Source organism: Mustela putorius, unplaced genomic scaffold, assembly GCF_011764305.1.
Source record: "Mustela putorius furo isolate JIRA1106 unplaced genomic scaffold, ASM1176430v1.1 tig00003834_pilon_pilon_pilon, whole genome shotgun sequence".
NCBI classification, from domain to species: Eukaryota; Metazoa; Chordata; class Mammalia; order Carnivora; family Mustelidae; genus Mustela; species Mustela putorius.
In genome coordinates this window covers 89,481,773-89,508,449 of record NW_025421987.1, presented here as the reverse complement: position 1 = coordinate 89,508,449, position 26,677 = coordinate 89,481,773, and the positions used below count along the sequence as shown (strand labels likewise).

At 42.0% G+C, this 26,677-nt stretch overlaps 1 protein-coding gene across 1 annotated transcript in view; it reads right to left on the bottom strand.

The window, feature by feature from the left end:
* The window catches only part of TPRG1 (tumor protein p63 regulated 1), a 154,899-nt gene extending 132,225 nt beyond the window's left edge, over positions 1 to 22,674 (bottom strand). The window contains exon 1 of the mRNA XM_004745248.3: positions 22,458 to 22,674. The gene's annotated coding sequence lies outside the window, so the exon portion shown is untranslated. The remainder of the gene's footprint in view (positions 1 to 22,457) is intronic.
* Between the last annotated feature and the right edge of the window lie 4,003 nt (positions 22,675 to 26,677).

The window sequence follows — 26,677 nt, the reverse complement described above, 5'->3', positions numbered from 1 at the left end:
GGAGATAAGAGAATTGGCAAACAGGCCTTCACAATTTCACATTTTGTACATTAGTGATAATGTGCCAGCAGGTCTGCTTATATCCTGGGGGAAAGTTGAATGGATGCAGGGTCTCTTCAATCCCAGCTGGGCCCCCCTGGCGGGCAGGGCCTTGTGCTCATTCAAGGCCAAGGGGGTGGGAGAAACACAGGTCTGGCATGAAGAAGGCATCCCCACTCACTCACTGGGTAACCCTAGGGAAGTCCCTCTTCTTTCTGTACCATAGAGTCCTTGTCAACAAAAGTGAGCGGCCAGACTTCATGGTTTGCATACATGAGTAACTCATTTCAATCAAAAATTTTCCACTTCTCTGGTTTTGGATCTTCTCTGAAGCTTTCATGTGGAGAGAACACTATGTGAAAGTTTGAAAACTGTTTGAGTGATTATACCCAAGTTTCCTTCCAGCTCAACAGTGCTACAAGATTTGGACTTTTCTCCAGTGCCCACAATATTCTAGATCTAAGTTTGGAGAGGTTGCTCATGTATGGTTTTCCCCATCTCATCTTCACTATGTGACTCCCACAAACATGGTAGTTCCCCTGTGATGCACAGTCTGTAGGGTCAGAGGAAGAGAATTGCCATGTCATGAATTTGGGTGCCCATTGTGAAGACTCTGGGGTGTTTGGCCTCTGACTTCCCTCTAGTGCAAATGGCTATCTACATTGACCAGAGCTACTAGGGACATACCCTGGGCACCTCACTCAAGCCAGGGCTGGAGACACACTAGGGCCCCAATAAGTCTTCTTGCATATAAGAAGGAAAACATGCAGAGATTTGCTGAGCCCCTCACACTAGATACTAATTTTTAAAGGGGGTTCTTCAAAAATGTATATGGAAAAGAATTGATAAAGACAAAGATATTGGCTAGAAAAATTTGTGAGGCTACAGATCCCTTGTGACTCCCTGAGATTAATTTTCTTACACATTCCACAAACACTTCCACTAGTCTCCAAGGTGAGGTTATGGTAGGGCTTGCGTCCCTGACTTGTAGCACTTATCTTGCTGTTGTGTCATCCCCACGACATCCCTGTCCTCACTCCTGGGCCATGAGCAACTCCAAGCACTCATCTTTATAGCCCAAAGTTGGCATGGGCATGACAAAGAGCAGGTACCAAGTACAAGTTCTTAAATGGGCACCCTGCTTGTTTCTCTGTCAGGTCTAAGTTTGAAAGACAAGGCTTCCGTCAGATCTATTGTTGCTGGCACATGACCTCATACTTCATACATGAGTACTCAGTAAATGTTGGTGGGCTGAGGAATGAAGCCCTGGGCACAACATGGATAGAAACATCTTCTGGACAGGCACAGACACAGACACACATAGAAGCACATTGCACAGTCTTTCCTCAGAGAAGCTCACAATCTAGCAGATAATTACAGACTTTGGTGAGCAAGTCACACTAGGAGAATGCACACAAATACTGTGGAAAGAGAAGGCAGGATTAACAGGGGTGTGCGGAGGAAGGGCTGAGAGTGTGGAAAGTTAAAGTTGTAGAGAAAGGCGCCATAGAGCCAACAGCATGTTGGAGATGGGCAAGGCCAGTCCTTGCACAGCTGTGAGGTGTGAAGAGCATTGTGTTCAAAAGATGGCAGGTAATATGGTGTGTGTGACTGAAATGCCAGCTGCCCACCTCCAGCCCACACCCCTTGAGGAGTTGGTAACACTTGCTTAAAATTGCCACTCTCTGGCAGGATGAGAGTCTGAAGTCTTCCTCACACCTCCTCTCTGCTGTCACCACACCTCCATCCCTGCTGGAACAGCTCCCTCACAGGCAACCCAAATGCAGCATCAGGGCTGGCACTGTAGTGGTTTCACTCGCCCCAGATGCTTTGTGAGATTAACAACATCACCAAGGACTGAGAGAAGTCCTGGAGGGGTGAGTCACATTGCATACAGTCCAGCTTTGCACCATTCATCTGTGTCTTCTTTCTTTCCAGAGTAACAATTTCTTCCTTGTGTGTTTATTATTTGAAGGACATATCTGTCTTTTCTTTTTTTTTTTTTTTAAGATTTTTATTTATTTATTTGTCATAGGGAGAGAGCACAAGCACGCAAGCAGGCAGAGACAGAGAGAGAAGCAGGCTCCTGCTGAGCGGAGGGCCTGATGCGGGACTTGATCCCAGGACCCTGGGATCATGACCTGAGCCGAATGCAGTGGCTTAACCAACTGAGCCACCCAGGCATCCCAGGACATATCTGTTTTATCCACATAGCCAAGTCACTCAGGTTCTCCCCTTCAGCACCCCAAATAAATGGAGTTCCCCCACAAAGATAAATTCTGGAGGTAGCTATTAATATAAACCTGTACAAGGATTTGTGAGTTGGGGAGGAGATGGCTGGGGATGTGCTTAAAAAAGCAGAAGGAGGCCAACGTATAAGCCAACCATTAAGCCAGGAATCACATGTAATGACTTATCTCACACAGTAGCAGAGGTGTCCTAAATTTGCAATTGACCTGATGGTGAAGAGCTTAGGACAGGGAGGGGACAGAAAGTGGTGGAATTCTCATCCTGGGAAGAAGAATAATTAAGGCTAAATCACCAACCTTCCAATCCCCTCCAGAAGAACAGAATCTTTATTCTTTGACCAGAATAAAGACGCCGGGTCCGGACAATGTGCTTCAAGGGGACTATAAGACCTCAAATATGGTTTCCACATACTAGTGAAAAAGGAAGGAGCAGAGAACTCAAAAGAATCAACCAAGGGCAACAATTCAGCCTACCGCAGCCTCTTTTCTTCCCTCTCCAAAGTAAATAGGTTCCCTAATTTTGAAGCCACTGATTCAGAGACTAGATGGTGATGAGGCTTAGAAATGAGAACAAGTCTCTTTCCCAGTTATTGGGATATCCCAGAGGAGTGTGTGGATTATGTCACCAGGATTACTACCTGCCCAGCATTAGTCTCAGTGCCAGGGAGCAGTGCTAGCACACATTCCACAACCAAATGTTCCTGGCTGGGAGCTTTGTTGAAGGAAGTCGCCCCCAAGCCTGGGTTTCCTGCTGGGCCAACTGTGACTTTTCACATAAAGATTTTGTGAAATTTGGGGAAAGACATTTATCCAAATGCTGACAACAGCATTCTCTCCAACCGCCCCCCCCCAAAAAAAAACTGCATCCTTTATTATTTTAATGACATTTTTATTAGAAACATTTTTTACTGAAGTATGACATGCATTCAAAAAATCATAAATGAAGGATCATAAAATAAACACACCCAGGTAACTACCACATAGGTCCAGAAATACCATAGTAATGGCACATTGACAGGATTTATTTTTCTCAAAGTAAATATTCAGTCGGTTTCAAATGATGAAATCCAAGAGCACTGCCAGACATTTTAGATATCTGACAACACCCTCATTTTACAAATAAGAAACCAGATGCTCAGAGGAGTGACTTAGTTCAGGTCACAAAGCAAATTAGAGGAAGAGCAAGGTTTCAGGCTCCTCTTTCCTGTTCTTATTGCCCCCAACTCCTGGCCTACGAAGAAAAGAAACCTACTCCTTGTGATGACTCCTTTCTCCAAGAGTCTGAGGTTCACTCTCTCTTGGCTCCATAAAGCTCATCTCTGAGGAGCTATCCTGAAGACACTCCTCTAAAGCCCACACAAATTATTGTTTCCTCGCTGATGGGCTCCTGGTGTCTATCTGACACATGGTAAAATATTTGTTAAATGAAATAATAAAGGGACACTTTACCATGTCAACCGATGCTTCTCAAATTCTCCCTATTTCCATGATCAGACTGGTCATCTTGACCCATGGCCTGTGAGATAACCTTCCCCTTTATGCTGAAGAGAGTGAGGGACCACCAACTGTGGTCCCCAACATGAGGAACAATAAAAAGAACTGGAGAATTTTAGTTGAGATGAAAGAAAATATGGAGGACACTGAAGCAGTCTCTTCAGATATCTAACAGATAGCCAGGAGGAAAAGAGCACATTTATTCCGTTTGACCTTAGAAGCATAAGGAAGGTGAAGAGTCTTGTTTTTCATGACCAAGCTTCTAAAAAAAAAAAAAAAAAAAGGTCCAGCCATGCTGTCTGTATTTAATTTTATCTCATTCACACCTGAACCCATAGAAATCTGTTTTTCAGTCCCTTTGAAATATTCTCAGTGATGCTTTTGTGACAATGCAATAGATACTTTCCATTCCTTATCCTTCTTGATCATCTTTAGCACAGTTGATTGATGACATCATCCTTCTAGAAATTCTTGTGTCCTTCTGACCCTTGGAACTGCACATTCCCAGTGTTCTTTCTACTTGCTTGTTCACTGCATGTATTTCTTTCAGGGAGACCCCACCACAAACGCACAGCACACACCCATGTCTCACACGCTGGTGCTTGCCAGAACACACTCTGGACGTTCTCTGTAAGCAAGCTCCATCATTCTTACTGTTTAGCCATAATCTGTATGTCTATGACTCCCAAATCTGTATCTCCAGTCAGATCTCTCTCCCAAGCTCAAATCCATCTAAACAACTGGGTCACCTTTGTTGATCCACAGGTACTGCAAACTCATTTTTAAAGTTTTTTTTTTTTAAATTTATTTTTATTTAGTTACTTGACAGAGATCACAAGTAGGCAGAGAGGCAGGCAGAGACAGAGAAAGGGAGAAGCAGGCTCCTCACTGAGCAGAAAGCCCGATGCGGAGCTCAATCCCAGGACCCTGGGATCATGACCTGAGCCAAAGGCAGAGGCTTTAACCCACTGAGCCACCCAGGTGCCCCAAACTCATTTTATCCAAAGAGGAACTCATCATCTTCATATCTCCCCCGTAAACTCATTCCTCCTTTTCAGTCCAATCTCAGTAAATGAGGTCACAGCTATAAAGTCTGCCAGGCCAGAAGTCCGTCTGATTCTCTCTTCTTCCGCAATACTTAGCCATCAGGCCTCTAGTCCTATAGCTCTTAATTCCTCAACATCTACTGAATTCTCTATTATGCTCCACTGCTATTGCCATGGCCTGATGGTCACCTCTTGTGGATCATTTTAAAGGTCCACTAACTGCTCTCTCTCTAATACTTTGCTCTCAAATTCATGCAGCATACAGCAGGAAGACTACTCTTTCTAAAATACAAATCAGATTGTGTCACTGGCCGACTAAGTTTCAATGACTCTTCATGGCACTCCAAATAAAGTAGGTGCTCCTGAGTATGGCAGGCATGATCTGAACTCCTACTCACCTATAGAGGCTCATGTCTCACCAAGTGTCTTCCCTCTGTTTTCTTTTCCATCTTCTCCCATCTTCCCTGCTATACCCCAGCACTCACAACCTGTGCTTCGGCCACACTCCTCTACCTTTAGACTCATAAATTCACCCTGCTCCTTCTCAGTTCCTTTCCCTGATAACTCCCGTTGCCTTTCTTGTCTCAACTTAGAAAGCAGCTAGAGGCTTCCCTGTCCAATCTTGCCTCATAACTTATGTGCTTTTCCATTGTTTCTCCTTGTAGACTGTGTTTATCATTATGACAATACTTGACACACTATATCACAGCTATCCCTTAACGTTCACATTATCCTCAATAGTACATAAAATAGTTGATGGGGACAGAGTTTTCTTACTGTGATATGCTTAGCACCAAGTAGAGCACATAATCAACATTCATCATGTGTTAGCTGAACAAATGGATCAGTCATAGATATCTTTATTCCATGGAGCACCCATGACAGAAAAGCAAAGGAGGTTCAGCTTAGAGAGTCTTTCTCCTCAGATGTGATGGAATCAGACCTGAAAAGAGAAGATTCGAAGCCCTTTATTCTGAACCAGGCTCCAAACTGCCAGTTCCCATAAGTTTCACAGGAACGGCAATTTGGAAATGCAGTTTTTCCTGTGCTCTCCTGTGACCATGATCTTTTATCAGCCAGTTCTTTAGTCATTGCCTGTAATTGGTCTCCCTGAGTAGTTTGTGAGCTCTGGGAGGGAATGAACCACGGCCTCATTTGCCCTCTTGGATGCCCACAGGATACTTAACCCTATGTTCAGGAGAGTTTGCTCAGCCACAGCGATGTCACAGAAGACATCTGCACCACCAGAGACAGAGCAAGGAGAAAGTCACTTCTGCCTCAAACTACCCTGATAGGTAGATGACAAATATGACCACCTTTCCTGAAAGCCGGTCTAGGAATGGAAGGAGTAGAGGAGAGCTTTTCCTGAAACCAAAGAGCAATATTTGGAAACAGACACTTGAAAGGGGTAGAACAAGACCAGATAGGGAAGTCTGGTCTTAAAAACCTGGTCTTAAAAACAGATACTGTTAACTTCTCATCTCGTTGGTCACCATAACTGAAAGACAATCCATTTTTTTTTTAAAGATTTTATTTATTTGACAGGCAGAGATTACATGTAGACAGAGAAGCAGGCAGAGAGAGAGGGAAGCAGGCTCCCTGCTGAACAGACAGCCCGATGCAGGGCTCCATCCCAGGACCCTGGGATCATGACCTGAGCCAAAGGCAGAGGCTTTAACCCACTAAGTCACCCAGGCGCCCTGACAATCCATGTTTTAATAGTGAAATACACATTGAAGTCCAATGATGAATACTAAACAAGACATCAAATGCCACAATATTTTTCTTGCTAGAAGAAAGTGTTAGAGTAATATCATCCTAAGGCAATTTTGACCCAATTCCACTCCTCCTAGGGAAGAACGTTAACACCTGGGATTCAGCTTGTTCTACAAGATGCCAAGAAGATCCAAGTAGGTCCAGAGAACACTGCCCAGAGAGCGAAAAGGCAAGAGAACTAAAGCAAAGCATTATTCCCTTATCCAAATAATGAAGGCCATCATACAGGTATAGAGAAATGAGGACATTTCTGTTTCAAGAAGGACCTTCACATTCTTTATAAGATGATTTAAGAAGAGTGGACAGGTCAGAATTCTAATGAATAAGAAGTAAAAAAAAAAAATATATATATATATATATATATATACATACATACTGGGGCACCTGGGTGGCTCAGTAGGTTAAGCCACTGCCTTCAGCTCAGGCCATGATCTCAGGGTCCTGGGATCGAGCCCTGCATCAGGCTCTCTGCTCAGCGGGGAGCCTGCTTCTCTCTCTCTCTTTCTGCCTGCCTCTACCTACCTGTGATCTCTCTCTGTCAAAAAATAAAATAAAATCTTTTAAAAAAAAGAAGTAAAAAAATATATATATATTAGCTTGCTGTAGTTAGATAAGAGTCGGAGATGAGGAATAATAACATCTGCCACAAAAGGCCTTTTTGTTTTCTGTATTTCAGTAAGAAAACAAAATATGTTAGTACCTATGAGAATATAATTATATATGTACATAACTAAATAACATGCACATAAATAAGTCCAGAATATTAGAAAGTAAGGATAAGTGTATGTTTATGTGTGGCCTCTGCTACATCTACTGTTGAACTAATAAGCAGCATGACACAGAGTAGTTAGTAAATGCATTGAGAAAATTAAAATGCTGCTGGTGATATTCACAGTTCCTTGGTTCTAGGAAGGTGTATATCAAGGCTGGCTTCCTGGGGAAGAATGCTGTTTGGTTATGTTCAGCCTTCTGCAAATGTATGACTTCACTCACAAAGCAATCAAGTGGGTGTAGGAACATGGACCAGGGAAGGATAAAGCCTGTCATTTGTAAGTGTTGTCAGCAATGCCATCTTCATATGTTAAGTGCACATATATGTTGTAATAATACCTCTCAATTTCTTTATCTGTGAAAATCTGCCTATAGATGCCTGTCCCGCTTAGTCTATGAGATTGTTCGTGAAGATCAAATGAAAAGGTTTTGAAGGTCCTTTCCAAATGATGAGAGTACCTTGATCTTACATCTTTTGAAGAGCCATTAGTATATTATCTCAGAAAAAAGAGGAGTTAATAAAATAATGTCTGAGCAGTAGCTTTCCCATTCCCTAAAAGATGCCAAGGGGAAAGTGATCATGTCCAAAGCCTTTAGGGAAAGCGACTCCTATCTTGCTGAAGGCAGTTACTGGCAAAATGCGGGGGATGATAGTGAGGAGACACTGTGTTTAGACGAGGGATGTGCCAGATCTTCCTAGGAGGCAACCATTCCAACTAGGCCAGGAGACCAGATAGAAAATGAAGCCCAATTTGATGCCGATGCTTGCCAGAGTCATCCATATATACACTTCCTGCCTCTAGAGTATCTCTTCAGAATATCACCTTGGTAAAAGAACATCTGGGGCTTATATAATATGTCCTATTTGTGAATGGAGAAATTCAAGTCAATGGATAAGTGTAGCCACTCTTTGAGAGCTTCTCTTTTGAAGTAAGTATTACTTAGTGTAGGTTGGAGTACAGTGTTACTGTTTGGCAGTATCTCTGCATTTTAGACCTTCAGTCATGACCCTGCATGGTGTTTAAAGAGATCACTGAACTGTTTGACGTTTTCCAAAATAAATATATATTTCAATATAACATCCATGAAGGATGTCCTATCTTCCCTTCTTTTTATTTTAATGTAAATTGTACTTCGTTAACCTACAATGCAATATTAGTTGCCGGAGTAGTTGTCTTCCCTTCTTATTGAGCTAGCGCCAATCTCTAAGACCCAGTACCATCCCTTGTTGACATTATTCATCACTTCTTCTCTTGCATCCCACCCAAAATAAGGAAAGTCAGGATCCAAATTCCATTAATGTTGGACTGTGAAATTCTGTTAAGAAACAGTAATTTTCGCACCAAAGCCTAGGCAGTGGATAAAATTATTTGAAAATGCTAGAGAGTAGTTGAAATCAACTCTTTGTTTGGAAGTGATTAGAAGTAGACTCTTCAATGTAGGAGGCAGCTTACTTAATGGTAGTTCGGTATCATACCCAGTATAGATGTCTCTAAGACTGTTACTTTGTTTCACTAATAATGGTATGTATCTAGAGATTTAGATTGCATGGTAAAGAAACTGAGATTAAGCACATTTTTGGATGCTGTGCTGACATATCTGAACAAAGAAAGAGAGATATCATTTAAAAATAACTGATATCTCTAGCTCTATTTTAAATTCATCATGTTCTAGTGGCAATGCCAACTCCTTTTTAAAATAGCACTACTGTTTAACTTATAATTTATTTATAATATCTAATATAGTTTAGATAGAATATTATATAACTAATATAATAAACATAGTACAAATATAATAGAAAGACATCTAGGCATTTTTTTTAAAAAAGACTATAGAATAGGACAGAGCGTGATCTTAGTTTTTATACAAATAAAATATGGCTATGTATAAAAGAAAGTTTACAAGGATAACCACAAACATGTTAACATTGGTTTTCTCTAATACTGGGATTATAGATATTTTTCCTTAATTATATTTTCTATTTTTCTACAATAAAAATATTTTAAAGAGGATGAAGTGAAAAAGAATTATTAGTTCTAGCCCAAACATTTGAATACTTAATGGTTTTTTAAGCACACACATTTTTTTAACTTTATTTTATTTTCTCAGTGCACCAAGATTCATTAAGCACACACATTTTCATCACAGATCTCTTATTCTCCAGCACTCAGTGGCAGAGATAAAATAAATTCTGTTTTTTTACAGAAAATGCATCAAAATTTGGCCCTCAGAAATTTCCCCAAAATTAAAGTCAGAAGAAGGCCAAAAATCATACACAGATAAAGACTATTTTCTGTACACAGATAGCTGGTCTATTGGACAATGACTTTTGTCTGCCCACTGATACGCAAAGGCTGTATTGAGGAAATAAAATCGAAAGAAAGTGAGAGATGGACAAAGATACTGTCTCTTAGGCAAGTTTTATCACAAAGAGTTATGAAATCACTATGTGGACCACAAGTTACAAACCGGTTATGTAAATTCTGTAAGGGAAAAAGGTGGGAGAAATATTTGTCTTAGAGAAATAAGTCCAATACACTTCCAATAAGCAGATCCTCTGAGAACAAAGCCCTTATTTACAAGTGGACTGGACAGAGTAATTTGGCAGAAGTTGCAGGTTTCCAGCAAAAGGTCACAGCATGGGATGTGGAGTTGGAGAAGAAGCAGCAGGCCCCTCGTTTGGAGGAGTGTCCTGGGGAAGCGGCAGGGAGGGGCCTCTTGAGGGGAACCCTTCCACACCAACCTGATCTTGACATAGGTCAGATTTTAAAACATCAGTTTGAAACCAAGCATAAAATACTTTTCTTCATACCCACTGCATTGTGCCAAACAGACTTAGAAGTCATACTATAACCTATAAAGCGTGAGAAGAGGTCAAGAGAAGATGCCTGGCCAAGGGAATCCATATCCCAAAACACAGCCCTGAATTTCCTTCACACCTGCTAACTCCTCAATGATTCTCTGTGCATCTCTCTGAAATACATCATTTCTTTTAGCAGAGATGACTTCACTTATGTGGTATTGAACAGGTTCTTATTTTCTTTTCCTTTTATGCTTTTTATTCTCCCCCAACATTTATAAAACTTTCATTTTTGTTTGTTTTCAGTTGTCAAGCTGCAATCCTGTTTGGGAGCTGGGCCAATCAGTAGGAGTGGCTAAGTTACACAACTTAGCTTCCTCTCCTGGAGCCTGGAAGATGTCTTTGCTTTTGATTTAAGTGCTGCTTTGTGGGGGATGTGTCAAAATCACTGACCCGCAACTCAAAGGCACAAATGTTTGGAGAGTTAATTAAACCAGCTCTTCCACAAGACAATAGACAAGAAATAGTAAAGACATAAATTGATTTATTTCATGCAAGCAATTCCTGTATCAGGACAGAGACTGGCACAGTAGAGAAATCTCTGGAGTCAGACAGGTTTGGGCTTCAATCCAGACCCCACAACTTACCAGCTGCCTGAGGTTGGGTAGCAATTTTAAAATCCTTAGCTTCCATTTTTTCAAATGTATATAGATTCAATATTTACCTTGCAGGACAGGATAAGAATGAGAGAAATTAATGGTTTAAAGACCTAACAAAGTACCTAAACTATAATAGAGTTTTATTGAAAGATTTCCAGGAAAAGGAAGCTAGAAGTCTAATGATCAACAGAATCTATGTTAGAGACACTTGAACAGTTGGGATCAGAGCATGTAGTTCTAAACTGAAGTAGAGAGCTAAAAGGCCATTTTCAAAGCAGATGAACTACCAAAAATAACAAGATGGAATACATTTCTTTTTATCATCTTCATCCCAGTACAAATCAAAACTTACTAGTCCTTGGTTATAGATTTATAGAGTCGCATCTTTAAGAGAACCAGGGATATGAAATCAATAAGAAGAACAAGTTACTAGTTTGTTTGGTTTTTTTAATCTTTTTTCTTTTTTAAGATTTTATTTATTCACTTGACAGACAGAGATCACAAGTTGGCAGAGAGAGAGGAGGAAGAAGGCTCCCTGAAGAGCAGAGAGCCCGATGCGGGGCTCGATCCCAGGACCCTGGGATCATCACCTGAGCCGAAGGCAGAGGCTTTAACCCACTGAGCCATCCAGGTGCCCCTTGGTTTTGGTTTTTAATTCAACAAGCAAGAAACACCAAATGTTGGGAACTTCTTGCCTGGTTTCATTATGTGTTCCCTCCAAATAGTGAGGGTGGCACTTTGGAGAGGATGCCCTTCCTAGGCATTCATCCTGCCCTCCATCCTGCCCACCTGACCCATTCAAGGACAAGTTGTTCTCCTACCACAACCAACCACAATGTTGTGGTTCATGGCCTCCTTTCCACCCTCTGAAGGGACCTAGCCATAACTTCTTGGATCCATTCACATAATGGAAGCTTCCATTGAGAGGATTTAATCTTAGAATAAAGGATTTCATCTTTTTCAACTGGCTATATAACTACAAAGATGAAACAAAACTAGATCTTCTTGTATGAAGTTGAATAAATATAAATATCATTACCCCTTCCATAATGGAAGGGGTAATGATTTAAGCATCAATCCTAAATTAGATAGGTTTAAAATTAAAGATATTTATTGTATCAACTATGTGTACACACCCTTAGTGGAATATAATGGAATCATTAGAAATCATATTTTTAAGACAGTTACATGATGGATAAAAATTCACACAATAATGTTAAGTGAAAAAGCAGGTCCAATGCTATATATGACTTAGGTTTTATTTTTAAAACCTAAAATATATTTAAATAAGCACAGAAAAGTCCTAGAAACTAACATACAGAAGCATTAAAGTGAGCTTCTCTCTAGGAGGGGGAGGTTGTAAAAGATGTCACAGCATAAGGCTGTAGTCAAATATTAATTGACATGAAAAGATATATTATTATGAAACAGAAATGCAGATTAAAAATATTATATTAAAAATCACCCACACATGTATTAGAAACACACGCACCAAAATGTTATGAATGATTATCTCCACATGACTGGCTTATGGTTGATTTTTACTTTCTTCTTTACATTTTTCTAACTTTTCTAAATTTTATTTTTGCATTAGACATACATTATAGTTACGCTCAAGGACCCCCAAAATGTGAAAACTAATGTTTCAAGGATGTTTATCAAATGATGACTCGTGTCAGAGTCATGGCGGTGTGGGCACAAAAGGAATTGACTGAAATATAAGATTCAACATCTAAGACCTCAGAAAACAGGTGGAGAAAGAGGCCATCACACAAGAAATCTTATCAAAGGTAGTGGTGACACAAGGAGCTTAGAAGGGCTCCATCCTAGTCAGAGATCATTCTACCTGTAGGCCATGGAAATACACTTGTTTTTAATGCCCCTCTCGTAGCCCCACCCTACCACCTTAAGACAGCTTTCTCTAGCTATCCAAACTCCCTTGAGACAGGTGGATCTTCTCAACAAGATGAAGCATTACCTGCACATAAGCTAAGTGCGCTTCCCTTTGGAGGCACTAGAGATTCCTCTAGGTCAGAAACCAACTTTTGTGCTGCTTTGTATCCTCCCCCACCCCAGTAAGCATCCCCAGCGCTCCCAAAAGAAGGATGCTTACTAAATGTTTACTAGATACACCCCATGGGGTACGGCAGAGCACAAGGGTAGAGCAGCGAGGGGAACCCATGGGTAATCGGACTAGCACTACCAACCATAGCCCGTATGGCTTCCATGACAATGATTTGAAGAGATTTTGGTGACTTGACAGTGAGGCGAACAGTGGTAACACAGGCAAAGAAGTCCTGTGTTGAGAGACTTTCATTTATAGGGATTGATACTGATGACCATTTGGAGCCATTTAACATTTCTTATTACATTGTAGGTCATACATAAAAGCAAAAGGAAAAGGAATCTTCCCCTAAATCTACCATGCAGTGAAAATGAAAGTAAATTTTCATGTGTGTCTTTTAAGATTTCCATTTATATCTGTAGATAGTATCATTTTTTACTTCCAAAATGAAGTTATGCTGTAAATATTGTTTCAAAAGCTGTCTTTTATGCTTCATATATTGAGGCATATATTGTACATGTACTTGCTATGTTGAATATTACACTGGGTGCCAAACACTTGGCTTTAACTGCATTGGCTGATTTCAACATCACAGCCCTGTGGTCCAGGTATCAGAGTTACCCTCATTTTACAGATTAGGACACTGACTCTCAGAAAAGTTGAGGAATTTTCTCAGGGTCACACAGTTAGTGATAAGAGCTCTAAGTTGATCAAAATTCTCTCAAACCTCATGCTCTGTTTTCTGTCAGTGCACTAAACTATTCAGCTAATAAATAATTTCCCACAGTAGCATATTGGCGGCCATAAAGGCTTTGTTATGCCATCATATTTAACTATTTATTTAACTCTATTATATTAACTCTATTAACTCTGCCACTATTTATTTAACTCAACAAATATTCGTGCTGCTTATTGTTTCTTATTCGTGTTGTTTCTTATTCGTGTTGCTGCTTCTTTACCTTGCTTTTTTAATGACTATGCACTGAATATTCTTGCAGGTAAAACTTTTCAAGATCCTTACATTTTGGGGCACCTGGGTGGCTCAGTGGGTTAAAGCCTCTGCCTTCGGCTCAGGTGATGATCCCAGGGTGCTGGGATCGAGCCCCGAGTCGGGCTCTCTGCTCAGCTGGGAACCTGCTTCCTCCTCTCTCTCTCTCTGCCTGCCCCTCTGCCTACTTGTGATGTCTGTCAAATAAATAAATCTTTAAAAAAAAAAAAAAGATCCTTACATTTTTCCTTTGTATAAATTGCAGAAATGGAAATGCTGGGTCAAAGAGTTTGTAGATTTCAGGTGTTTGATAGATATGGCCACGTTACCCCTCCCAGAAATGTTGTGAAATTTAAGTCTCTGTAGAATCTGAATACAATTTATATGTAAAACCTAAGAAAGAGAGAGAGAGAAAGAAATCAATCAACCAATCAATCTAAAGCGAAAACAAAAAAACAAGCTCATAGATAGAGATTGGTAGCTGCCAGAGGTAGAGATTGGCAGATGGGCAAAATGGTGGAACGGATCAAAAGGTAAAGATTTCCAGTTATAAGATAAATAAGTCTTGGGATGTAATATACAGCATGGTAACTACAATTAATAATACTGTGTTGCATATTTGAAAGGTGCTGAGAGGGTAGATCTTAAAAGTTCTCATCACAAGGAAAGAAGGACTCTTGTAATGATGTACATTACATCGTTGATGTAACGTAATAGACATTAACTAGAGGCATTATGGTGATCATTTCACAATATATGCAAGTACCTATTCATTACACTGTAACCTGAAACTAATATAATGCTACATGTCAATTATATTTCAATAAAAAATTTAAAAATATATATAGTCAATTTTCCTGCATGTCAGGAGAGAATTTTGTAATTTTAAAAAATACATGTTTTGCAATTAATGGTTTAAATGAGTCTTATATTTGCTTTATCTTGCAATGCTTTTTTTTAATTATGAGTTTGAAAGGTTGGGGGGGATGTGTGTGTTTGGTCTTACTGATCCACAAGAATTCTTCATTTTACTAATTGCATAAACAAACAAATGTTCATAATGTCAACAGCTCTTAATGATTATAGTAACACTACTAAAAGTTACAGGTGTGTGTAATGATGGTATAAAATTTTCAGTATAGGCTTATCAGTTATACAGGCTTAGGTATGTCTGACTAAAGGGCACATGAACCACACCAGTTGGCTTCTAAAGTTGTAAGTTTGACTTGCCTAACTTACTAACTGCATATAAGAATATCTTGAACTTGAGTACTCTACTTTTTTTTTTTCCTGTGTGATATAAATTAGTCTTCACGGTGCAACTCTGCATGGTACAAAATACTTCGTTTTAATTTATCAATTCAAACATATTTTGGGGAACCATTTCTGTGCCAACCATGGTGCTGGGGAAGACAGACAAATGGAGAGTAGAAGAAAACCTGCAAATAAAATTTCTGCCCTTAAGGAGTAAATTGTCTATAAAAGAATCAGATCTGCTAAAAGATAATTATAAGATGGCTGGATAAAGATCTAGATAGGCATCTGCTCAAAGTGCAAAGAAGAATTCTAGGGGCAGTGCAGGGTCATGCTGAGCTGTCTGAAGCTATATGGATCTAAGAGTTCTTATATGAAGCAAAACACCAAACAGACATGTGCTTTTCTGGGATGGATCAAATAATATAGGTTTCAATGTATCTCTGATTACAGAGTAGTAATATCCCAGTTGGAACCCATGTAGGGTTGAAGACCCAGAAACTTGTGGTTGGAGCTCCATATAAACAGGAAGAGCTTTAATCATGTATGACCTTCAAGTGGAAAGAAAGTAGCAGACACCATTAAGGATGTATTACATATTGAATTCTCAAAAAAAAAAAAGGAAAAAGACAAGAAATTGCATTCTTGTGATCCAGCATGGAAATGGTTCAACACAAATTCCTGTGTTGACCATCCTTGGAAGATTCTTTCTAAATATGACAAGCTTGCTCTGATACAGATGCTGAGTTCCCTCCCAAGGCCCCAGACATCCCGCATCTGGTTAAATCACACCTATAGTTCAGGACACACTGCTGTGAAGTCCAGATTCCCTGGGATGTATGAAAGGGGCTTAAACAATGACCAAGTCAAAGCTCCGTAAAGCTTTATAGAGCATTCTAAGGCTCCGATATTATCTGTGTAGTATGAGGCTGTGGCAGAGAAAAGAACAATGAATTTGATTTTCAGAGCCCATATTTGAGTCCCATCTCTTATTAGATTGCTGTGAGGTTTGGGACAGATGACTTCAACCCCCTGAGCCTTATTCTCCTTCCCTGAAAAAAGGTAAGATGATTACCTTTACCAAGACTGCTTCACAGAGGTAGAAAAAAGAAAATACTTTATGTGTATCAGTTAGTTTATAAGCTCTCTAAAAGTATTTTTTGATCATTGCCTCCCACCTTAAGGGGGGGAAAATGCTTCCCTCTTTCCCCCTCCACTTTGTGTCCATTTTCTCTGGGTCCTTCTACAAATGAGCTCCTTGGAAAGAACATATGTATTCATCAGCTCCAATTCCTCTTATTCCATTCTCTCCAGAACCCACCCAGCCATACTGCTTTCTGTGTATTCAGATCTCTGACCTCCTCTCCCTTCACCTCTCAGTAGCATCTGTGCCATCTGGCCTCCCTCTTCTCCTCAAAAATCTTCTGCACTTGGATCAGAGAGCATGGCGCTCACTTAGTGTGGGCCACCACTCCAGCTGCTGCTTCTCCATCTTTTGTCTTGGTTCCCATGGAACCAGAGAGAAGTAGTGGGTGGTGGGAGTAGAAGGAGTAGTCTGCTCCAGGTACAGATGGTAAAGGGACACACTGTCTATAGCAAATGTAAATGAAAAATACTCTTCATTATTACCATGTGCTGAGGATTCTAAAGAATTTCAGTGAAGATCTCTCCACTGTTTTAGAACTGCCCCCACCATGCCCCTTTCCCTTTGGTACACTGTTGACTGGGTTCTTCTCACCTCCCTAACCCAAAGTCTTGCAGTATCCAGGTCATCCCTTCAATCTCTCACTTACTTTGTTTCTTTCTTTCCTCTTCTTCTTCCTTTTTTTTTTTTTTTTTTTGTGTGTGTGTGTGTGTGTATATACTAACTCCTTTGATAATCTTATTTAATTTCATTGATGTAAATATCATGTATATATTGGTGACTTTTGTCTTCAGTTCAGATATCCTCATGGAATCTCAGATTTGTATATAAACTCACTAATCCACATCTCCAACTTAACCTGTCTAAAAGTAATCTAGTGTTCCTTCAAAACTTGTCCCTGCCACGGTCTTCTCCATCTCAGACAGAAGGCAGAGTAGTACTGGTACTGGTACAAAGCTTTCTACCAGTTGCTCATCAAAAGCCTTGGAGCCGGGCGCCTGGGTGGCTCAGTGCGTTAAGCCGCTGCCTTCGGCTCAGGTCATGATCTTGGGGTCCTGGGATCGAGTCCCACATCGGGCTCTCTGCTCAGCGGGGAGCTTGCTTCCCTCTCTCTCTCTCTCTGCCTGCCTCTCTGCCTGCTTGTGATCTTTGTCTGTCAAATAAATAAATAAAATCTTTAAAAAAATAAAAAAAAAAGCCTTGGAGCCATCCTTGGCTCCTTCCTGTCCCATTATTCACCATTCAATCCATCTCAACCATAAGATGCAAACACATGTCCTCATCTCTGCCACTACCAACTTGTCTAAGCTTCCACATCATTTATCCAGATTATAGCAGTAACTCCTTTATGAACCCCCTGTTTCTGCCTGGCTTCTCCCTATCCCACCCTCATCTATTCTCAACACACAGACCAAGGACTTCCTTTGAAAGGTAAGTTAGACCATATCATTCCTCTGTCCAAAAATCTGCAAATGGCTCTCATTTTACTCATAGTGAAAGTCAAAGTCCTTATTGTGTCTTATAGGGCCTGCATTTTGCTGTCCCCTTCCCCACCCTGCCATCATCCTTCTAGCTTTATTTCTAAGGATTTTTCTGCTCAGTCTACTCTCTGCAATATACTTTAAAGGGACAGGCAGATATGCTTCTGTTTGGGGACCTTTACCCTTGCTACTCTAGATGTGTGGACCACAATTTGCCCAGTTATTTACATGACACATTCCCTTGTATCATTAGGATCTTTACTCAAATAACAACTTATTTCTCCTCAAGCACCCTCTCCAAAATCTCAACTCTCTAAGACTTCCTGTATCTTTCCCTATTTTTTTTCTATATCTCATATATTGTGTGTTTTTTTTTTATTTTATTTGACAGACAAAGATCACAAGTAGGCAGAGAGGCAGGCAGAGAGAGAGGAAGGAAAGCAGGCTCCTCTGTGGAGCAGAGAGCCCGATGTGGGGCTTGATCCCAGGACCCCGGGATCATGACCCGAGCCGAAAGCAGAGGCTCCAACATCTGTCTCATGAGACATGGAAGCTACTTGGGGGCAGAGATTATTTCTTTTTGTTCATTGTAGAGGTTTTCTCAAACCCTAGAATCCATATTCAATAAATAGTTTTGAAAGAATGAAACTTGAAGTGATGTTTGTATTGAACAGATATTCAACGGATATCTTTAAATGAATCTCTGTGCACATTATCTGTGTACTTCCCTTCAAGCACAGGCCTTTGAGATGTGGGTACAATGCTGATCCAATCTCACAGACAAACATGTGCATGAAAATTAGAACAGTTTGGTCAATTACACAAATACCTTGTGGTATGTGTGGAAACATTGTTCTGGTGACTGGTGGAGTCCTTCACAAGACCAGAACCTTCCCTTCAGACCATCAGGAATGCTATAAACCACAATGAAGTCTCCAAATATTTGCGGAGTTCTCCAGCAATGTTTTAAGGAAAGAGCTGAGGAGTAGGACTTCCAAGAACCTTCTTGGTGGGGGTGATTGCTTTTCAGACCAGAGGGAAAAGCTTATCAGCTAAAAATAACACTCTATATCTCACAAGAACTTATGCACATCACTTTTACAACTTTCAGATAACCCAGAAGAACAAACTTGCTCTAAAAAAATAAATAAATAAATAAATAAATCTTTACCTTTTCCCCCCGAGTATTCCTTACAAGTTCTCAACATATTTAAAAAAATATTTTAGTCCATCTTTGTAATTCTTCTGTATATTACCACTATACCTCGGTCCCTAAGCAGCTGATACGGTCTACCATGTTTAAAAGTGTTCGGTTCTGTTTTTTGCCTCTTAGTTTTTTTTCGAAAAACCTAAAGCTAAACTTAGTGGTACCTACACGGATGTTCTGTCACTGCCAAGGTATGGACTTGCGTAGCCATGTACTTGGATTAAATGTCTGTTTGGGGACCTTTACCCTTTAATGTTCCTTGAATCCACCACGTTATGCCTCCTCTGAAGCCCTTAGCTTGTCACTCAGCACCCAAGATCTAGTACAGACCCACCTTTCTAGCTTCAATCTCCCTCCTCCCACTGGCCCTATATGTACCCACAATGAATACTCTCTCTCTCAAGTACACTTCAGATAGCACTGAATGAGTTTATTTAAATTCTTCTTTTGCTAGAAACTCTTCCTACCTCTATCTGTCCAAAGCCCAGGTCAAATACCATTTCTTCCTTACAGCCATCCTGGTGACAACCTACATAGTTTCCATGAATATCTCTTTACTCAGAAAAACTCTTCTTCTTGTAGCATTTATTATTTTTTATCCTGTATTGTGGTTATTTGTGTAAGCCCCTTTGGGGAAGCGTCTTTGCTCTTTATCCTTAAATCCCCCAGCTTAGGATGATGCACACTATAAGTGATCAAGAAATGATTATTTTATTAGTGAATGGATTATGGAAAATGTATTATTGGGCTAGTGTCCAGAATTTCAGCAATTTGTTCTGTATTCTTTGGGAATGTGGAGCATTGTGTTGTATTCTATGTGCTATCACACATCATAATTTCTTTTCTTATTTTTGTGACATTGATCTATTGAGTAAAGAGTATTATCCTGTGCTTTTCATTTTTTTCTCTTGTGGGCATCCAGAGATTGTGCTGCAACCGTGTCAGTAGCTGAATACTTAAGCTTCCTAGTCACTGAGCTTTGACATTTGGTTTAATATCTTGGGTTGGTATCAGGGCCAATGGCATGTTCTGCTAAGTCATCATTTCTCTTCCTACCTGACAAATAATAAGAGGTTAGGACTAAAGAATTAATTTCACCTCCTCCCTGGTGACATTGATCTGTGGTCTAGCCTATCATTGTGTGGAACTAGGTTTCCCCTGATACACAGAATGATTTGAGCCCATGACAGATTAGAAGAGACCAGCACTGACAAATGAAAATACATGGTAGCCAAAATCAGGTCCCACAGACATGTGAATGATTGAGGAATACATGCTCTGTCTACAAGAAGCACATGCTGCCCAGACCCAGCTGATATGTTTTCCACGTGGGTATTTGTACCCACTATAACCAGATCTTCCAATCTTCCTTAAAAATGATATATCTGAACTTTTACAAGAAATTCCCTGGATGTTAGATACTTGCAACAGGTTCAGTTTGGTTTACCACTGCACCACAAACAAAACAAATTGAATGCTGGACTCACCTGTGACCACTGGTCTGCAGCCCCTGGATTACAGGAACTCTAGACCTCAACCCTGCCATTGAACTCCATAATTCTGAATCAAGATCAATCAGCATGACAACCAGTTAAACTGGGTGACACCTCTCATATCTAAAAGATACAAAGATCTAGACTGGCTGAACAAAATGAAGATGCTGCCACTCCTTGCACATTTCCCAACCCTACATGTAAAAAGCAGTTCTGGAATTTGGCTGAAACAAATACTGGGAAAGAACCAAGTTAATAAGGAAAGAGTCTTCTCTAGAAAACTTCCCTACTCTCTATAGGGTATAATATTTCCATCAAGTCCTAAGAAAAGGCCAAAGTTCTGTATCATGCTTCATTGAAAGGAATCTTAAAGGACATCTGGGTCCAATCCCCCTAATGACACAGCTCCTCCTGCTGAGGGATCCCGGCACTATTCATATGCATCATGGGCAGTGAAAAAGTAGGAATGTGTGTTTGACTGACAGCTTTAATGATTGCTGGCCTTGTGGGCTTGTGCACATCATGTCATCTTTCTGGGCTTCAGTTTCTCCATTTTGAATACGGTAATTGATTAAGTGACTCTTCCAGATGCTTACAGCCGGGCACTAAGAATATACAGAAGTCTGCCAAAGACGGTGTAGCATGGCAACCCACTGTGTTGTGGTGGGCTCATGGGGATGAATATCAGCACTGTCATAACAAACTCAAACACACGCACATACACACACACACGCACAAAATATTTCCTTCCACAACTAAGAATGATACAACCTTTTGAGCATGAAGGGAAAATGATAGCTAAAATTAGCATCTTAAAAAATAAACTACATAATCACTGAAGATGAGATTTTCTTAAAACTATAGAACAATGAGATATAATGATAGCTGTCATAAGAGAGGAAATTGCAGGAGTCAATTTGAAAAGGATTTGGGGGTGTTCCCTCCCCCCTCATTGAGATCTGTTTTCCACATACCACAGGAAGATGGAAAAGCTAAATATTTCCCCAGGGCTTTTGTGAGCTGTGCCTCATAAGGCTCCTGCTGACATTAGGAGAGTGTCATCCAGCCCCAGATGCAAGCCTTCTCATACAGAGAGTGAGAGCATATTTCGGGCTCCACGGAACCATTTTCCCACATTTGCATATCGCTTTTTGGTTTGCAAGGCCTCTTTATATACAAATTCTCATTTATTCTCTAGAAGCAGCCTTATCTGATGGAGCCTATATAGCATTATAAGATCTGTCTCGGATGAGCTCAAAAATATCCCTCCCAACCTGCCTGTAAGGAAATAACACCTTTTGTTTCTCATTGGACCATGCAGGAAGCCCTTTCACTTTTTGTGGCTTTTTGAGATAACATATGACCTGCTGGGTCATACAAAAGAGGAAGAGAGGGACGCCTGGGTGGCTCAGTGGGTTAAAGCCTCTGCCTTCGGCTCAGGTCATGATCCTAGCGTCCTGGGATGGAGCCTGGTGTAGGACTCTCTGCTCAGTGAGGGCCTGCTTCCCCCTGACCCCTGCCTGCCTCTCTGCCTGCTTGTGATCTCTGTCTGTCAAATAAATAAAATCTTTAAATAAATAAAAAAGAGGAAGAGAGAAGGAGGAATCAAATCTAATCTTGGCCTTAGCCTGCTGATCTTCCTGGAACAAATCACTTCCAATCACCAAGCCTCTGTTCACTAAGCCATTGAATAGAGGAAATTATACCTATTCTACTGCTTTTATAAGGCAGTTGAGATCAAAATCAATATATAGATAAGTATGTCAAGTAATTTTATAGGCGGAAGAATGCTGGTCTACAAACCTCATCAATCCCGGGCAGTAAGGATGAAGGCAGGACTTTCCTATGGGCGAGGTAAGCTGCAAGCCTAGACGAACAGCCTGTCTGTGGTGGAAGTGACCAGGAAGCCAGGCAAGGGGCTAGGAGCAATTGACACAGAGAGAGAAATTCCCATCTCCTTGCAGAACCCGGCACAAGCCAGCTGGTCTTACCTGACAAGGCTGTGGCTGACCCTCAAGGCTCTTCTTTCTCTTCTTTGATGAGGGGGGGACAGAGCACAGAGAGTGGTTGGCTCAGCTGATGCCCAACACAAGGGTGCCCTTGGGTTGTCACCCCCTGAGTCTCAACCCTGCCTCACCGAGTGGACTGCAAGTTAGGAGCCCTGTCTCCAACAAAGGGTCCGATGAAAGGATTGAGGATGTTTACAGGGCGGAGCTCCACCTGTCAGGGACAGGTTTGTGGGTGGGGCCTTTCTCGTTCTAGTTGACACACCTCTCTCTCTTCCTCTTCTTCAAGAAGACCTGGATTTTCCTGCCAACTTCCTCTCTGACTGAAATCTTCTCATGAGGTGAGCAGTATCTCATGAGGACAGGCAGCCTCCTGTCCCTTCCCCCACGTCATTTGCGGGCTCCCAATTAGCTACAAGGAAGCTTAAGCCTGAAGCTTTCATTCTATTGTTAATATTCTCCTCCGAGGACTTGATTTATTGGTTAGCTGGGATCCCAAGCATCATTTCCACTTTCCATCAGAGATATAGAAGACATGCAGAGCAGTCTGTCTCCATGAGAAGACAGACACACATGCAACACCATCTCTGGTCAGTATTTCTTCTAGGGTGTTTGCCACATGGCATGGTTTTCCGTTCAAGTGTATGTCCCTGTCATTAGATTGTGAAACCATGGAGGGAGGTGACCACATCTTATTCTCCCATACATTCCCCACCATGTCCAGCATGTAACAAGGACCAAATACATACATACTGAATGAATGATGATCAAAGAATATCTGTTTAATGAGTCCTAATCTGCCAAGGAATGGCTTTGTAACCAATGGGAGAGAACCACCGGCCCCTGAGCTGATATTTTTGGTCACCTGTAAACTGGGGATATCATTCCACCTTCAGAGATGTTGCATTTGAAAGGATAAGCATAGGAAGTGAACCTAGGATGAGAGTTGACACAGTAACCACTGCTAGAAAATATAATTCCATCATAACTAATTGATCTTGAAACCCAAATAAGACTTTTCTACATAGAGAGTCAGTGTATGAAGTATGAGCAGTAAAAAGACATCCCATGTCCGCCAGTCTTTTTACATGCCTCCATAATGTCTAGGCCATAATCAATGAGTATTTAAGTGAGTTATTCAATGAGTAATTAACTGAGCAACCCCCTTGGCCATTCTCAGTTCTCAGTGTAGACAAGGAGAGAAAAATGAACTAGACACCGTGTCTGGCATGAAGACTCCAGAAAATAAAATATGTAGAAAGTGATGAGCACCTGAGCACCACAGATAGCATCAGAACCACTGCTGAGGGAAACCCTGAGGAGGGAGAATTCCAGGAAGGCTTCAAGAGGGAGGAGACAGCCTTAGCTCTGGGCTGGTAGGAAGAGTTGGCATTCGACAAGTACAGACGATGCAGTCAACTGTGAGATGGACTGTCCCCTCATGTAACTGATTTAAGCCTTCCATACTACTGACCCCAGGATGAAAAGAGGGCTTCACATAAGCAGTATCTAGGTCACTCCACTTCTACACCACAGAACTACAGGGCCATGAGACGTGATTTCAAGACATGTATTGTTTCCACTCAGCCATGGTGTCTTTCTGGTACTTAGCCGGGGGCGGAGGGGAAAGTGGCTGAGAGGTGCAGGATCCCAGCCTGGGACCAAGTCATGCATCACTGTTTGTAGCACGTTGTTTTAAAGGGCAAGGGATTCTGAAAAGAGATCTATGTCCACGGGGCAGCTGAGGATCACCAGGCTTCCACTGGCTGCGAGACGCTTCTCCCAGCCCGCGCTGTGCTCCAGCCACCCTGCAGCCTGCAGTAATGGGGGGCGGCAACTCTATAGCCGGGGAGGAGGGCACAGCCATTGAAGATTGTCCCATAAAAATCCTAGGCTCTGGACCCTCTTTGCTACTCCCTGGAACTAACTGGCAAGTAGCTATATTCTTCCCTGGCCTCGGGTGGCTCTTCTGTGCACTGGGAATTCTAACACAGACCCCATGCACCTGCCCAGGCTGGCGAGGGAGAGCATGAGATTCTGGAGGTGAGATGAGCTTTGTTAATGCTAAGTCCTGCTGTGAACGTGCAGCACCATCACGATGGGACATATGATGACATGCGGGATTCACCTCTCCTCTGCTGGCCTCAGGGATAGCGAAGGCTGTGTCCTGGAGGCTGACGAATTCCACCACCAAGGAACCGAGAATCACAGAACCATTTTACCAGAGAAGCACTTAGCCATCATTTCTTTTGGTACCTGGTCCCTTCTCTCTCTTCTGTGATGGCCTTTACAGTTCCCTCTCTTTACTTTACTTTACTTTAATCCTGCTGTCACTGGCAGAAAATGTAAGCTGTTGCTTATTTGGGTCAGGAAACATGGGTTTATTAGATCTCCCCTCCAGCCATTTTGCAGGGGGGAGAGGCTGATTCTGATAACCCCTGGCTGCCCTCTCCCGGACTTCGGCAGGGTGCCTCCCTCACAGCCACGCCCGGGCCAGCAGATGGGTGGGAGAAAGGACAGTTCCGCACGGATCCTCACCAGGTCTGAGCCAGAACCCAGGGCTTCCCCCTCATGCCTAGAAGGACTGACCCACAGGCATACACCCCGGGGGGTAAATGGGTTGTGTCTGTAGCAATCCGGCATCCTTGCTCCCCAGCCCTGCCTCTTCCCTAGGAGTCTTTTTGTAAAGAGGAGCACGGGGATGATATGCAGACACTGAAAGGCTCTGCTGTCAGAGCCAACAGGAACCTGCAGGCAGGTTACCCACTGAGGAATGTAGGCAACATGAATTTCCCTTTCTCTTGAGTCCCATAGCACACAGCAGGCTACACTAGCGTCACTCTCCACCGTGGCTAGTCTTCTCCCCTGATCTTTATCTGTCTTCTCTCTTTACAAGGAAGGAGCCTTGTCTAAAACATTGCTTTTGGGACCTAGTACAGGACAAAGGCAATAGGGGTGCTCAAGAGATGTCGGACAGAGGGAAGGATGGATGGGCAGACCGATAGATGAACGGACAGATAGATGGACAGACAGACAGACAAACACACAGGTGTATGAACTATTCTGCTCCCCTGTGTGGCCCAAAAAGGCCCAGCCACCGGAGAAACGACAAGCAGGAGGAGAAGCGCGACGTTCCCCTGTGATTTTGACAGGGGACTAAATTCAGCCCAAAGCATCTTTCTTCCTCTCTCTATTTACTCCGGACAATCTGTCCCTTATCAGATGAGCTCAAGGCTGGTTGGAAATATGCGTATTTTATTTGACAATATCTTCTTCTTCCAGTTTTGTTTTGCCGCACAGACATTTGTCTGTTTTGCTGTGTGTTGTGTATCAGATAGGACTCAGACAAACTGCTCTGGCTTTCTCAACTGTTTTGTTTTCTCCATTCAGTTATCATTGATCACATTTCCCTTCCTGCGTCTCACTCTCGTCCCCAAATTCCAATTTCACCCACAGTGAGCGAGAACAATTCCACGGGTAGCCAGCTCTATCAAGGGCCACAGAGGGCAACAACGTTACAAGGCCGGAGAACAGGTCCCCAGGCACCACCAAGGAGTAGCACAACCTTTCACGGATCACCTTTCCTAGCTTCGCCCGCTTCTTCCCAAAATAAAGTCTGCTCTTGACTGCCGCGGCATCTGTGTGGAAAAGCTTGAAACTCGCTGGCCACCAACTGCACTAAGGCTTGTGCCATTTTTCACATTCACTGCAATGGGGGAAAGATTTCTCATCTTTAGCTTTGGTTCAAGGCAATGGTCTGGTGTCTGTTGGATTAATGAAGCCCCCCCACTAACTCTCGCCTCCAGATCCCCATCCTACTCCCTGATCCAACCCACCCAGGGTGGCTTCCTGGGCAAAGAGCCCACACAGGAGCCCAGAGCCCTGTAGATAGAAAGCCCCATGCTGGGTTGTGTTCAGCTGTCACCGTGTTAAAATTCGTAATTTTTGGACAAGGGGTCTGCGTTTTCATTTTGCACTGAGGCTTGCAAACAGTGCAGCCAGTCTTACAAACCCGGTCCCCTAAAGCAATATAGAAGGAAAACATCAGAAGAAGAGAACAACAGAGCAGCCTTGTCAGCCACTGATGGAGGCACGAAGGGCTCCCCACATGGCAGAGCCTGGCCATGGAACGCCCGTCACTGTAAATAGTTAACCAAAGAGAAGACAAGGTGGGAGAACATGAAACTTGCCGCAGGCCCCACCCC